Source organism: Jaculus jaculus, chromosome 1 (genome assembly GCF_020740685.1).
Source record: "Jaculus jaculus isolate mJacJac1 chromosome 1, mJacJac1.mat.Y.cur, whole genome shotgun sequence".
NCBI lineage: Eukaryota > Metazoa > Chordata > Mammalia > Rodentia > Dipodidae > Jaculus > Jaculus jaculus.
In genome coordinates, this window is record NC_059102.1 from 83315727 (window position 1) to 83331959 (window position 16233).

The 16233-nt window shown below is 41.6% G+C and overlaps 1 protein-coding gene and 1 pseudogene across 5 annotated transcripts in view; both read right to left on the reverse strand.

Moving 5' to 3' along the window:
• Positions 1–16233, reverse strand: part of Ttc39b (tetratricopeptide repeat domain 39B) — a 170709-nt gene that overhangs the window by 79696 nt on the left and 74780 nt on the right. The window lies entirely within an intron of this gene.
• LOC101596029 lies at positions 10059–10621 on the reverse strand (annotated as a pseudogene).

The following is a 16233-nucleotide window of genomic DNA, read 5'->3' on the forward strand; positions in this document are numbered from 1 at the left end:
ATAAGCCCCTCAATTAACTTTTAACTCAATTAACTCCATTACTTCTTAAATTCAAAAATCAATCCAATTCTACTGTTTTATGTTGAACATGCTGGAAATATAGCCATAGTGTTATAAAGCTTTTTTAATACCATGTCTTTTATTCATGTACTTTCCAAGACAGTGTCTTGCTATGTAACCATGATTATGCTGGAACTTGCTATATTAAGATTACAGAGTGTGCTACCATGCCTAAACTGTTTCGCTGATCCATCATTCATTTCATGTGTATGTCCTTTCACACCTTTGTTTTATTTTGTTTTTGTTTTATGAGATAAGGTTTTGCTCTGTAGCTCAGGCCAGTCTCAAACTCACCCCAGGTTCACTCACCAAGTTCACAGCAATCCTTCTGCCTTAGCCTCCCATGTGTTGGCATCACAGATGTGAGCCATCATGCCTATTTCAGATTTTATTTAAAAAACTTTATTGGATGCTGGGTGTGGTGGCACACGCCTTTAATCCCAGCACTTGGGAGGCAGAGGTAGGAGGATCGCCGTGAGTTCGAGGCCACCCTGAGACACCATAGTGAATTCCAGGTCAGCCTGGGCTAGAGTGAGACCCTACCTCGAAAAACCAAAAAAAAAAAAAAAAAAAAAAAAAAACTTTATCAGAGATAAAAATTATCAGCTGCTTTTATCCTAAACCTTTTCTTTTCAAGAAATATAGTGTTGCATGCTTTGGTTGTAGGACACTGAGAAACCACACTGGAAGCCTCCTCCTCCCTGCTGATGTTCTAGTACAGAGAAGTGCTACTGCTAAGGGAGAGGTAATTTCAATCAGTCCCCCATAAACTCATGTGTTTTGAATATATGGTCCCCAACTGGGGGCAATTTGGGAGATGGATCCATGCTGGAGAAGACGTGTTGTGGGGAACCAGCTTTATGGTCTGACTACTCCCACTTGCCAGAGCTTGGCTCACTTTCTTACTGCAGTATGTTTTCCATATTCTGTGGCAAAAGAGATGTCTAGCCTCTGCTCTACCATCTTTTCCTGGCATCCTGAAGCTTCACTTCGAATCCATAAGCCAAAATTACCCCTTTTCTCCTATCAGTTGCTTTTGGTTGGGTGTTTTGTCCCAGCAACAAGAAGGTAACTACAACAGTGAGTCATCAACAGTAGACCCCTAGACTGATAGCCAGGCAACATTTGCCACTCATACACCAATGGCATAGTTGTTATGGGAGTGACCAACTGCTCTCTGAATGGATTTAAAGCCCATTTCATGGGAGGGAATTCATACCTGGTATTAAGAACCTAATCAAAAGCCTGTGGCTAAGGAGCCAGGGAGGCCGTAAACCCTAAGGAGGAAATTACTCCTACTGTTTGGCTAAATGGATATACCATTCTCATCAAATTTTCCTCTGAATATTCATGCTTACACCTATAGGCAGCACTGCTTTCAGCTTTTGTCAAAGAAACTTCTTTTTGCTGTTGGTGGTGACTACTGGGGATTTACAACTAGTCACAATGCTGAGAGTAAATGAATTTTTAGTGTTCAGTGATAAGTAAGACATCTCTATCACACCATCCAAGGCTCAGAGAACATTGGGGGAGATGAGGCAGAAAGAATGTAAGAATCAGAGGATGGAGAGGAGTGCTTTGGAACACTGTCTTCCCAATGGGAAATGACTTCACAGCAACTATGGTTAGCAGCACAAGACCTGTACAATACCGACATCAAAGCGGAAAAGGGACTAGATGGAAAGAAGAAAGGTTCGGTGGGAGGGAATTATGATAAAAACACAATAAGTGAAATATATATATGTATAAAATGAAGCTCATCAATACAAAGTTTTAAAGAAGAAAGAGTGCTATTTTATCATAGTTTATCACAATATCTGTCTAGCACTCTATTGGGTAGAAATACCACTGCTAGGCACACATTTTGCTCCCAAACTTGCTATTATAAACTATGTCAGTAAGTCTTATCTTCACTTGCTGGCACAAAGAACCCAACCAAAAGCAGTTTGCTGGAGGAAAGGGTTTATTTTGGCTCACATATTGAAGGGGAAGCGCCATGATGGCAGGGAAACATGGCATGAGCAGAGGCGGAGTATCACTTCTGCCACAGCAGGTACAAACAGTAGCAAGATGGTGAGTCACACACTAGCAAGGGGAAGCTGGCTATAAAAAACCTGCCTCCAACAATATACCTCTTCCAGGAGGCTCCAATTCCAAACTGGCATCAGCTAGGGATCAAGCATTCAGAACACGTGAGTTTATGGGGAACATCTAATTCAAGCCACCACCTTCTGATACTGACCCTATGAACTCACAACCATCTGTGATGTAAAATGCAATGCATTCCATCCAACTTTAAGTCCCCATAGTTTTTATCAGTCCCAATGCTGTTCAAACATCCCCATAGTCCAAGATCTAACTGTTAGCCTGTAAAAATTTTTAAAAAAGCATAATAGCACAGAATGAACATTCATAATGCAAAAGATAGCACTGGGCATAACAAGCAAAGATTGAATCAATACAAGATTTTAAAACAAACAGGGACACCAAATCCTGTAACTCCATGTAACCAGTGACAAGTCTCTGAAGTTCCAATTCTGCCCCTCCATCTAGGCTGCTGCAGGTAGGGGAACAATTCTAAGACAGCAGCTCTCCTTTAGCAGCCATCCCAGGGTCCTGGTATCTCCACTGCAACCCACAGTTCATCATCATGGCTCCACTGGGTCTCCAAGCAGGAACTTCCAACAACACTACCTCATACTGGCCATGGCCATTTCCAAAAAACCAAAACCGTGCTACAAATCTAATGACTCTTTCCTGCATTTGTTATACTGTCATAGTACAGGTCACTCCTTCAACATTCAGACCCCCTACTTTGAAGAGTCCACATTCTTCCTGCTGTCCCAATGCAGAACAGCTGGACTAATCTCAATGCTTGTAATCTCTCAAAAATGCATATGAACCAAGCTGTTGCCTTTAACCAAAGCTTTCTTTGCTTTCTGTGCCGTATCTGTGCTCACACTAGTCCATTTCTATACAACAAAACCCTGCACAAGTTCTCAGGACACAGGCAGGTAGAAAGCAGCAAGCCTCTCACATAAACTGCTTCTAGCCCAGTCCCTACAAAGTTCTTTCATCCCCCTCATAAGCCAAACCTCACAGTCCATAGTTCTTTCAACTCTAACCAGAATGGTCCATGAAACTCTGCCTTCAGCATTGCAAGACATCTCTTATACCAAGGTTTCAAATCCTTACACATTCCTCCCACAAATTACTTCCAAAATGCCAAAAGCTACACAATCAGGTTTCTAGCAGCAACAACCCTATTCCTCTGGTACCAATTTTACTGTTGCAGTTACTTTCTCATTGCTTGGATGAATCGCCCAACCAAAGCAGCTAATGGGAAGAAAGGGTTTATTTTGACTTATGGGTTTCAGGGGAAGCTCCATGGTGGCATTAGCAGAAGTTACACATCACCTCCTGCCCAACATCAGGTGGACAATAGCAGATAACAGCAAGAAAGTGTACTAACACTGGCAAGGTGAAACTGACAATACCCCAAAGCCCGTCCCCAACAACACACCTCCTCCAGGAGGCTCCAATTTTCAAACTGAAATCAGCTGGGGAGCTACAATTCAGAACACATGAGTTTACAGGAGGTATCTAATACAAACCACAACACATAAGCCAGCCCCCAACAACATGCCTCCTCCAGGAGGCTCCAATTCCCAAATTTCACCAGCTGGGGCCACCTAAATCAAGCCACCACAAAGCCCAACCACACATTTACTTGATTGTTTCTTGATAAATTCCTGAGGGAAATAGCATGTACATTAAAAGATATTTTTTTGTAGGCTGGAGAGATAGCTACGTGGTTAAGACACTTGCCTACAAAGCCAAAGGAGACAGGTTCGATTCCCCCAGGACCCATGTAAACCAAATGCACATGTGTCTGAAGCATGTTTGCAGTGGCTGGAGGCTCTGGCTTGCCCATTTTCATTCATTCTCTCTCTCTCAAACACATTTTTTTTTAAAAAATGGTTTTTTTTTTTTTAAATATAGCTTTTCTTTAATAAACTGGCTTATTTCCTACAGAGCTGAAGGAACATCAAGACAGTGAGGACCAATGTACTTTGAAGAATTTTAGGTCACTGTTTTGAGCCAAACAAACTTCACAAAAGGGAGAAGAGTCTAAGAATAGGTTCTGTCCTATAGTACAATAAAATCGCCAGAGTCTCTTTCAGCTTCCATCCACTGTACCAGTACATGGCCCCTAAGGAAAAACTGTCTCTTTAGGGAAGTTTTTTTTTTAATTTGAAGATTTTTTTTAATGCCCTGAATAGGTAGGGTTTCATTGTACCCCACTTTTCAAACTTCCCAATGACCAGTAACGCTTTACATTCAGCTTTCAATTTTGGACATATTAAGTTCCCTAAGTTTTATATATCACATAGAGGAAAGCAGAGCTTATTCTTACCAATGGGTAGGTGGGGGGAGCAGGGAAGGTAAATTCTCCAGGTAAGGAAATACAGCTTACAAGCTTATTTCTCAACATAAAAACTGGGTGTGTGTGTGAGTGTGTGTGTTTTGAGATAGAGTCTCATGTATCCCACACTGGTGTCAAATTCACTACATAGGTACGGATGGCCTCAAACTTATGATTTTCTTCGCCTGCCATGCCCAGTTCTATGAAGTACTATAGATTAAATAAAGGGCCTTGAGCGTTCTAGGCAAGCACTGTATCAACTGAGCCATATCCTAAGCCCCCTAACATGAAAACAACAGTGAAACCAGGCATAGTGGCACATGCCTTTAATTCTAGCACTCAGGAAGCAGAGATAGGAGGATTGCTGTGAGTGTGAAGCCTCCCTGAGACTAGAATAAGACCCTACCTGAAAAAAAAAAAATGCAAGCATTTTCATAGGCAGGGCTCTAGTACACTAAGTATAGAAAGCAGTTACAAGCAAGGCTTGAAAACTCTCACTGTCCTTTGGGAACATTCTCACTCCTCTGTTCTCCTACAGACTGATCTGTACAGGTTAGAAATCCAAGGTCTCTGAAATGTGTCCAAAGTCTCCCTTTTCTCAGTTGACTTTAGCTTTAAATACAAAACAAAAAATTCTCCAATGGTTATATTTTTACTTAATAAAAACTATCATTCTTTAATAACATTTGTGATTTTAAAAATATTTTTATTGATTTCTTTATTTCTAAGCAGAGACAGGGAGAATGGGCATGTCAGGGCCTCTAGCTGCTGCAAACGAGCTCCAGTTACATGTATCACTTTGTGCATCCAGCTTCACATGGGTACTAGGGAATTGAACCCAGGTCATTAGGCTATGCAGGCAAACAACTTAACCACTGAGCCATCATAATATTTGTGATTTTGAGGACATATTTACAAAAACATTTTCAGATAGTTTTACATGCTGATATATGTGATTTTTTTAATTCATTTATAAAATTAGAGTATATGGTAAAAGATATGCTGTGTATTTTTTTTAATCTTTTGCTATTTAGCCCCAAGTTCATTTTTCAGAGTGTATCATTTTTCCCCAATGACTTGATAGGCCATTTAATCAAAAGACACTAAAAGTAAACCTAAGTCAGCTATGTGCCAGGTAAATATAATATGTTTTAAAATAATTCATTGGAAGGACATTTTGTTAAGATAGGTCCAGTATGTTTAGATCATTAACTAAGCAAGCCAAAACTCAGCTCAATGTAAATAGTAAAAAAAGAAGAAACTTAAGGTTAAACAATTAGAAACCACCAACTAATCTTTTCCTAGAGACTTTGACAAGCAGCTAATACAACTAACCTCTAAGTATGGACAGACTACTTTCTTGCATTTGTGACCACATTATAGCAGTTTCTCTTCATGCTTCCTTGGTGAAGCAGTACTTGCAGTAGGGTGCTACCTGATTAATGATGCTCAACGAAATTGACTGTCAACTTGATAAGACCTAGAATTGTCTGTGAAGGATTATGCAGACTAAGTTAGCCTCTGTGCATTTCTAGGAGGAGTTACTACGATTATGTTTATGAAGGCGAGAAGATGCATGTAAAATGTGGGCAGCACCATTCCATGGGCGAGGTCCTAGGCTATATAAAAAGGAGAGACCCGGCTGAGCAGCAGAGTTCAACACTCTCTCTACTTCCTCACTATGGGATGAATGGGACCAACTCTGTGTTAAGCTCCTGTCTCTATGCCTTCCCATGCATGATAACCTGTAACTAACTGTAAGCTGAGATAAACCCTTCTGTTGCAGTCAGGTTCACATTGCTGGTAATCACCCAACCAAGAGCAGCTTGTGGGAAAGGGGGGTTATTTTGGCTTATAGGCTCAAGGGGAAGCTCCACAATGGCAGGGGAAAACGATGGCATGAGCAGAAGGTGGACATCACTGCCGGTCAACATCAGGTAGACAACAGCAAAAGGAGAGTGTGCCAAACACTGGCAAGGGGAAAATGGCTGTAACACACATAAGACTGCTCCCAGCAATACACTCCCTCCAGAAGGCATAAATTCCCAAATATCCATCAGCTGGAAATCTAGCATTCAGAACATCCAATTTTATGGGGGACACCTAAATCAAACCACCACATCCCACCCTTGGCCCCATACGCTGATAACCATATGTGATATAAAATGCAATATATTCATCCAACTTTAAAATTTTTCCATAGTTTTTATCAATTCCAATGTTGTTCATACATCCCCATAGTGCAAGATCTTTTAACTGAGCCATAATACCAAAAATAAATAAATAACCTCAAAAAAAAACCATAATGGCACAGAATAAACTTGCACACTGCAAAAGATGGCACTGGGCATAGCAAAGGAATACTCGAGCAATATATACAGGATTCAAAACAACCAGGGCAAACACCAAACTCTGTAGCTCCAAGTCCAACAACTCTAGCCAGTGACAAATCTCCAAGTCTGATAATTCTAATCAGCAACAAGTCTCTGGCATTCCAATTCTGCCCCTCCAGCTAGGCTACTCACAGTCCTGGAAAACTTCATCGGGACACGCAGCTTTCCTTAGCAGCTATCTCATGGTCTCAAACATCTCCACTGGGTGTTCACTGCAATCCATGGTTCATCCTGATGGTCCCATGGGGTCCCCATGCAGGCAACAAGCCAACCTGCTTCACACTGCCCATGGCCATTTCCAAAGCACAGGACCATGTTGCAAACTCAATGACCCTCTCTTTCTTACACTACACAATACCAGGTAGGGTGCCAATTTGTTAATCCAGGGGGAATAAAGCAGACTTTGAAGAACAGGACACTCCTTGAGCACTCAGCCCCTTCAAAAGACTACATTCTTCCTGTTGCCCCAGTGCAGGTCAGCTGATTCAATCTCAAAGGTTGTAATCTCTCAATTGCAGGTGAATGGGCAGCAGTTCACCCAAAGATTTTTCTTTCTGTGCCATATCCCTCTGCTCATACCAGTTCATTTGTATGTAATGCAACCCTGCACAACTTCTCAAGACATGGGCATAACAGCAAGCTTTTCACGCAAACTGCTAGCCCAGTCCAGACAAAGCTCTTTCTCACCCTCCTAAGGCAAACCTCACAGTCCATAGTTCTAACTGCATTCAGGTCTTTCAACTCTGGCCAGAATAGTCCATCAAGCTATACTTACAGCACTGCAAGGCATCTCTTGGGCCAAGGTTTCAAATCCTTCAACGTTCCTCTTGAAAATCAACTCCAAAAGGCCAAAGCCACAGAGTCCGGTGTCTAGCAGCAATCCCACTCCTCGGTACCACTTTACTGTTGCAGTCAGGTTTGTACTGCTGGTAGAAGTCGCTCAACCAAGAGCAGCTTGTGGGGAAAGAGGGCTTTCTTTTGGCTTACAGGCTTGACGGGAAACTCCACAATGGCAGGGACAAACGATGGCAAAGAAGGTGGACAACATCAGGCGGATAATAGCAACAGGAGAGTATGCCAAACACTGGCAAGGAGAAACTGGCTATAATACCCATAAGCCCACCTCTAACAATATACTAACTCCAGGAGGCGTTAATTTCCAAATCTCCATCAGCTGGGAACCTAGCATTCAGAACATCTAAGTTTATGGAGGACACCTGAATCAAACCATCACAACTTCCTACCCTTAAACCAATTTTTGTCAGGTATTCTGTCCCAGCAGCAAGAAGGTAACTAATATACTCATTAAAACTGACCTTTTGGCAAAAGCTAGTTATTGTATCCTTACCTGGCACAAAAGGCTTGAAATCTACAGAATATAATAACAGTAGATTTTATTCATCTTTATTGAGGCACAGAAGTGTTAATAGAGCCAGGTATGGTGGCTCAAGCCTTTAATTCTTGCACTTAGGAGACAGAGGTAGAAGAATTGCTATGAGCCAGAGGTCAGCCTGAAACTACAGAGTGCATTCCACATCAGCCTGGGATAGAGTGAGACCCTACCTTTAAGAAAAAAAGAAAAACACAAAAACAGTATTAATAATTCGTTTGAAAGTTTCCTTTGTAAGGTTACCCTTCTCTTTGCAAGGCATTCTAAATCCAAAGAGAACTGTACCTGAATGATTAAGATGCTAACTGCTAAATAATCTATCTTTAGATATATAGAATCCAGAACATGGGGTAACCATCATATTAAATAACCTTCCTATAGTTCATCAACTAACACAAAAAAAATGTCAACTGCAAAAAGTACTACATCTAAAGAACAAAAGGAATTAGTCTCAGGAGGCTGAGGGTCATTCCACGCACAAGCTAGAGAAAAAGTTAAAAAGAAGGCGGCTGAATGGTGAAGACCCTGCTCAGCACATAGCCTTGCCCACGGTCCCCTTTCCCTCCCTATAAAGGCTCTTGGCAGTCCTGGGATCTGAAAGATGGGGATCTGGTATAACAGCTTCCAGATCGTCTAAGGATATGGTTTTTATTTTGTTCTAGACAGCGTCTCGCTCCACAGATGTGCTGTCCTCAAACATACAATCCTGCTTCAGTCTCCCAAGGGCTGGGATTGTATGTGTGTGCCAGGATGACAGGTGTATACATACTCTTGAGTAAAACTGATTTCTTTCCCATCAATGTCTTATTTCCCAAGTATTGACTTTCAAGTAGTAAGCCAGACCTGCTTCTAACAACAAGTTTAAATTAGATCCTTCTTATCCTTCATGCTTTCATACACATTGAATATACTTTAAATTCTACCTATGCTTTAAATTTTACATTAACATCACCACAAGCATACCATGCTACAAAATGAGTTTTATCCAAGAGCATTTTTCCCATGCTTATATATTTCCCTTGGGTTACTGGGAAACTTTTTTTCACTTGCAAAAACTAATGGTGAGGTGTCTGTGTCTATCACTTCTTCCTCGTGGCTACTCCACTGAGTTGCAAACCACCTTATTTGCTGTCAGGGTCAAATCTCCATCAGACCGCCAGACACAGTTCTTCCTAAAGCTGTTAACCCTCTTTTACTTTGCAGGCTAATCAGAAGAATGCCAGTGATGTAAGTTACCCACATTTCTCATGTCAGTACCCCAAGAAAAATCAGGCAACACATACATAGCTATAGATGCTGACTGTGAGGAATCTTCCGACCTATGGTGGTTTGGTTCAGGTGTCCCCATAAACGTAGGTGTTCTGAGGTTGGGTTCCCAGCTGATGGAGATTTGGGAATTAAAGCCTCCTGGTGTCCCCCATAAACATAGGTCTTCTGAATGCCGGGTTCCCAGCTGATGGAGATTTGGGAATTAATGCCTCCTGGAGGCAGTGTATTGTTTGCAGCAGGCTTATGGGTGTTATGAGCAGTGTCCCCTTGCCGGTGTTTGGCAATGAGCCAAATGAGTACCAAGTACTGAAGGAGGACTACATCATAGATTTGGGAAAAGAATATATTTTGAATAAATTCTAAAGTACACTTACAATGAGATTCCTTTACTTCTTTCCGTAATGCAATTTTACAAAATAAAGTCAGCATGTATTATTCTGCAAACTGCTAAGGCTACACCAACATTTTGGCCCTTTCAAAAGACAGCAAAGATAAACTGGCTTGACATCATGCACCGCTCCTAATTCTTCACTGGAGTGGAGCCTCCTCAGGTGGTGGTAGCTTCTTCAGGTAGTGATAGCTGGGCAAGATTTTCATCAAGAAGTCTAGCTGTAGTGTCTGGGGCTGTGGTCTTTCAGCATGCACCAGCAAAAGGTGGTCAGCACCACAGATCACTGTATTCTCTAGGGCAGCTTCAAAATCAGTTGGCCCCAATGATTCAGCCACTTGTCAACATGACATTTCTGCCTATATATGCTTTTGACTCAACGACATTATTATCTCCTGTTTTCAAGGCTGGGAATAACAGCCAACTTCAGACAAATTATTGGTGCAAATCATCATAGGTTTGGATTCCAGTTCTTCAGTCAGGAGTGATGTTATCTGGACAAGCATTTATGATAAGTGCCTGCTCTTCTACCTGGCCACCTTCAGCAGAAACTTCGGGCTTGGCCTCCACAACAATTTGTGAGTCGGGTGGATGACCGTCCTCGGTCCCATAGTCTCATCTCCTCTGATTTCATTTCCCACACACCCAACTACTCCAGGAACAATCGTCACAATCTTTTGAGTCTTCTCTGCCATTGTCAGGACCAGGTTTCTGAGCTGATCATGTTTTTAAGTGGAAAGAAAAATTAAAAAAAAACTCTTCCTTTTTGGAAGACTCACTTCCAAGAGAAAATTTTGCCTCTGACAGATCCTTTCTCACCAAAGGACTGTAGGAATTTAGGAGAATGTAAGCTGGTATACAAGGAGACAGGACTCTGGTATGCTATCCCAAGTATGTCTTACTTTGGGTCACCCTCCTTCCCTCTGCAAAAGCAGAGGAGAGAACAACACCCATCCTGCCTGTTTGGTGGAGTTGTCCAAAACTGATATGCATCCTGTACTGTAAAATCACCTCATTTCTATTTTCTATTTTTGTTGTTGTTATTTGTGGGTTTGTTTGGTTTTTTTTGTTTTGAGGTAAGGTCTTACTCTAGCCGAGGCTGTCCTAGAACTCTCTCTGTAGTTCCAGGCTGACCCTTTAACTCACAGCAATCCTCCTACCTTTGCCTCCCTAGTGCTGAGATTAAAGGAGTGTACCATCATGCACAACTTAATTAAAATCACTTTGTAAACTGAAACTTTACCTAACTGGGAAGGACTGTGATTGGTGCTGATGTTGTTACAAGAGTTAAGTGAAGAGAGCCAAGAACTCCCCATTACACAGACGAGGACATTCCTGCTACTCAGCAGCTCTGTGAAATGTTTCCGGAAGTCACTGGGCAGTAGCCACTAAAAGCAATACTTTGCCTATTCCACTATGCCCCTACATTAGAGAGACAGATATTTTCAGGATGCAGAGCCAATGCAGGCTTTCAGTGTGACACTGAATGAGAAGCTATTTGCCACTTTAAAAGCCCAAAACCTAAAACAAAGAATAGCAAGACACCTGGTCTTTAAAAGAAATTGCAAAGGCAACTTTTCCTTTCATTTGCCTCGTGATCCATGGGAAAGAGAAAAGGTAAAGACCACCAAAAGTCATTTTCCCAGACTAGCTTGTATCTCTCATCTGGCTCTCTGATTAGAATATAGATCTCATCACAGTAAGAGTGTTAGTCTATTTCTTTAGGTGTGGTGATTATGAATTTTACCCAGGAATGTTTCAGTCCAGAGATCCTCAATGTTTTATATGTAACTAACATTTTTGTTGATTCCATTAGCACCTTGTGTCAAATATAGTCTTTCTACTTTACATTTTAAGTCACATACATAGATCATAGAAAATACTCATGAATATATTATCAAAGAGACCTCCATTCACAAATAATCAGCTTTCAACAAAAACAAGAACCTTCACCATTGTATTAGTCAGGGTTCTCTAGAGGAACAGAACTGATGAATTGTATTATAAAGGGGGATTTATTGGATTAGCTTATGGCAGTCCACCTATAGCAGTCTACAGGCCTGAGAATCAAAGCAGCTGCTCAGTCCACATGGCTGGATGCCTCAGCAGTCCCCATTTTGCACTGAAGGCCTGAAGGCTTCCTTGAGAGCAGCTGGTCTTCAGTCCACGCTGGTCTTTAGTCCATGCTGGGAGGCAGCATGCAGCATTGGCAACTAGGTGGGAGGAAGGAATCTTTTCTCCCAGAGCTTCCTTACATAAAGCCCTCCTCCAGGAGGGCTGGCCACTCTGAGTGAAGAGCTGACTCTGGAGGAAGGACTTTGTCTTCAGTTAATCCTTCCTGGAAATAACCTTAGAGACCCAACCAAAAGGAATGTCTGTGGCTTCCTAATCTGATCCAACTGACAACAGAACTTAACCATGACAAGTCCACCCTTGTCAACTTGACACCAAACCATATCTCCTTACATCCTATTTAATTTCCTAATGAAGATAGTAACAAGGTCGTAATTCCACCTAACACAATTTAACTATCCCACATACAAATCAAAATGCACAATATTCCCCCCAACACAAGGCAAGCTCCCTTGGGGAATGATTAGTCTCTAATATCTAATAAGGTAAATATAAATTCAACAACTGTTAACTAGTGATATAATCTCAATCAATATGAATTATATTAATAGCTAAATATAGGAAAAAACAGAAATATCTTAATATTGACATACATATGTACAAACACTCTTAACAAGGTAGGACTCAGGCAATTACAGTCCTCGTTTTTGTAACTGATCACATGGCCTTAGCTGGTGTATGTAATTATCTTCTTCTACTACCCATTCTGTATATATCTGCCTTTAGCAAGTATCTTAGTGGGTCTCAGTCCTTGACCTGAAGAGGTGACCCATACCTTCATTCCTAAAGGACCTGGGCCATCTATCATGTTGCCTTGATTGGGTAGTAGTAGTTGTCCATTGACTTTGACAACAGGGCATGGTAACACCAAGAGATGCCCTAAAGGATCTCCTGTACTCCAGACATACACTGCCTCACCTCCGTTGTGAAGAAACAGTCTGATTTCCCCCTGGTAGCCTGGATCAATCACTCCTGTTACCACTGTAACTTCCTTCTTAGCCTGTTGACTGAAGGGCATCAGATGGAGCCCAAAGTGGCCAGGGGGAAGTCTTAGTTTCCAGTTCAATGGAATATTCTTTGTGCCTCCTGGCAAAAGCACTCCCCCCTCTGGAACCAAGACCTCTAAGGCCAGCACAGCATAAGACTGGAAACAGGAAGCAAAATTTTGGCTAATGGGTCACTTGGGGTGATGGTAAGCAGTACCATTCCCATTTCTACCCTTTGATTCCTGGACTCATGAATCCAGGCTATGGGAGAAACAGTACCATATATAGGACGCTGATTCAAAGCATATACAGCCTGCTGGAGGACACTCCCCCAGCCCTCCAAGCTACTGCCACCTAGTTGGCACTGTAGCTGTTTCTTTAAAAAGCCATTTCACCCTTCTATCAAGCCAGCTGCTTCAGGGTGATGGGGCACATGGTTAAGACCAGTGGATTCCATGATCATGAGCCCACTGTCACACTTCCTTGGCTGTGAAGTGAGTTCCTTAGTCAGAAGCAATGCTGTCTGGAATGTCATGATGGTGGATAAGGCATTCTGTAAGCCCACGGATGGTAGTTTTGGCAGAAACCTTACAAAAAGGAAAGGCAAATACATACCCAGAATAAGTGTCTATTCCAGTAAGGACAAAACACTGCACTTTCCATGACAGAAGAGGTCCAACATAGTCAACTTGCCACCAAGTTGCTGGCTGGTCACCCCGAGGAATACTACCATATCAGGGGCTAAGAGTTGGCCTCTGCTGCTGGCAGATTTGGCATTCAACAGCAGCTGTAGCCAGGTCAGCCTCAGTTAATGGAAGTCCATGATGTTGAGCCCATGCATAGCCTGCATCTCTACCCCCTCACCCTGAAGTACTGCCCTCTCTCCTTGCCTGAGGAGATTAATCCTTCTTTGTTTGCAGAACCAGCCGTGGCCTTCCCTATAGTAAGAGAGTTGGTATACTTCTTTTGTTGTAGTGATTATGAATTTAACCCAGGAAGGTCTCAATACAGAGATACTCAATGTTTTATATGTAACTGACATTTTTGTTAATTCTATCAGCACCTTGTGTCAAATACAGTCTTTCTACTTCACATTTTAAGTCACGTATGTAGATCACAAAAAATACTCATGAATATATTATCAAAGAGACCATCATTCACACAAGCAAAATTTAATACAAACAAAGGCTCTCACCACAAACATCTATTAGTAGGAAAACAAACAAAACAGAAGGAAAGACATATAAAAACTCAAGTCCCAGAATTTAATAATCTTTGGTATTTCCATGTGTGGCTATCATCACAGCTGGTGTTCTCTACGTATTCAGCCTGGGATATGAAACTAACATACTGAATGTTTTGACTATACTTGGATGCTACTAGTTGTTTTTTTTTTTTTTTTAATGAAGATAATATTTTTAAAGTGAGATGGCAAATAGATAGTGTATGTTAGGATCTGGTTTTCTGGACAAAGGAAAGTTTCAAATTCTGTCCCACCCACTAAGAAGATAATGACCTCAGCCCCAAACCACAGGAGAAATTCAAGTCTTGGTCCCATGCTTCCCTACTTTCTAAAATGCAGTACCTGTACCTGCTTCAAATAAAGTGTTCTATAACCCACTAATCTAAAATAAACACAAAAGAAATCCACTTATACCACTTGACTGATCACTAAAGACTTTCCACACCAATGCTAATGAAATATCAAAAGAAAAGTAAATCAGGCATAAAATTCACATCAAATTCTTATACTGAGTACCTCAAGTCCTTAAATTCATAATGTCACAGGATAGCATTAAGGTTTTTTTTACTTTATTAAGTTACCAAGGCCACTAAACATTTTGTTTGATTTTTTTAACTCCAGATGCATGAGTCACCTTGTGCATCTGGCTCACATGGGTACTGGGGAGTCGACCCTGTGTCCTTATGCTTCACAGGCAAATGCCTTAACTGCTAAGCTATTTCTCCAGCACATTGTTTAATGTTTTATTGTCAGTCTGGAGAGGTCTCTAACATACATAGGCCTGTCTTGCCCAACATGAGCATCATATTGTCAGCAAGGACACAGTAAATATGTATGTATGGGCAAGTAATATGATGGACATAAAAATCAGTATTTAAATTTTAAACAAGCAATTCTAAGAGGGACTGCTGGAAGAACACAACTATTAACTTAAAATGTCATGTTCAAATACAAGCTGAAAACACCCACTTTAGCAAGGGTTGAAGAGTTTAAGGTGTGTGATATAACTGGAAGTGGAGAGAGGAATTTGGAATGGATGGTAGGTTACAGGTGGCCACAAATTCTTTGACACTGTTCTCATCAAGAAGCGAGGTCAGGAGCTGGAGAGATGACTTAGCCGTTAAGGTGCCTGCCTGGAGATGCACAAGGTGGCATATGCATCTGGAGTTCGTTTACAGTGGCTGGAAGCCCTGGCATGCCCATTCTCTCTCTCTTTCTCTTTCTCATACATACACACACACACACACACACACACACACACACACACGTGTGTGTGTGTGTGTGCGTACTCTCACTCTTTCTTTGCCTCTTTCCCTCTCTCAAATAAATAAAGAAAAGTAAAATACTACAAAAAAGAAGTGAGGTCAATGTGGAGTGGGGTGTGGTGGCACACGCCTTTAATCCCAGCACTCAAGTGGCAGAGGTAGAGGATCACCAGGAGTCCAAGGCCAGCCTGGGACTACATAGTGAATTCAAGGTCAGCCTGAGCTAGAGTGAGACCCTACCTTGGGGGGGAAAAAAAGGTTTATTGTCTATATTTGTGGAAGCTGTCAACAAAAAGTTTCAAAAACAAAAGAAGTGGGTCACTATCTAGTAACTACCACACATCAAAGGAGGTCTGCTAGAATATGTGTGCTGAAAGTTACTCTGCATCAGCAATGATCAAATGTTTAAGAATAGTTGCTCCTGCGCCCCTCTGAACACTCCAGCTCTTCCGAAACCACTGAGATGATGGGCAGCACTTGCAACTCAAGAAATCTCTGGTTCTTCCCACCAGTATTTCTTTTCTAAAACATACTTTTTTCATGTTCCTTCACTGCCCCACCACTAAAGCATCATCTGTCCATATGTCCTTTCTAAAATGAGTGTAAGATGTAAGTGCAAATGTAGTGTTAGCAAGTGGAAAGTAAGTGCAAAAATGTTAACAAGATCTCTGGGCATGAGG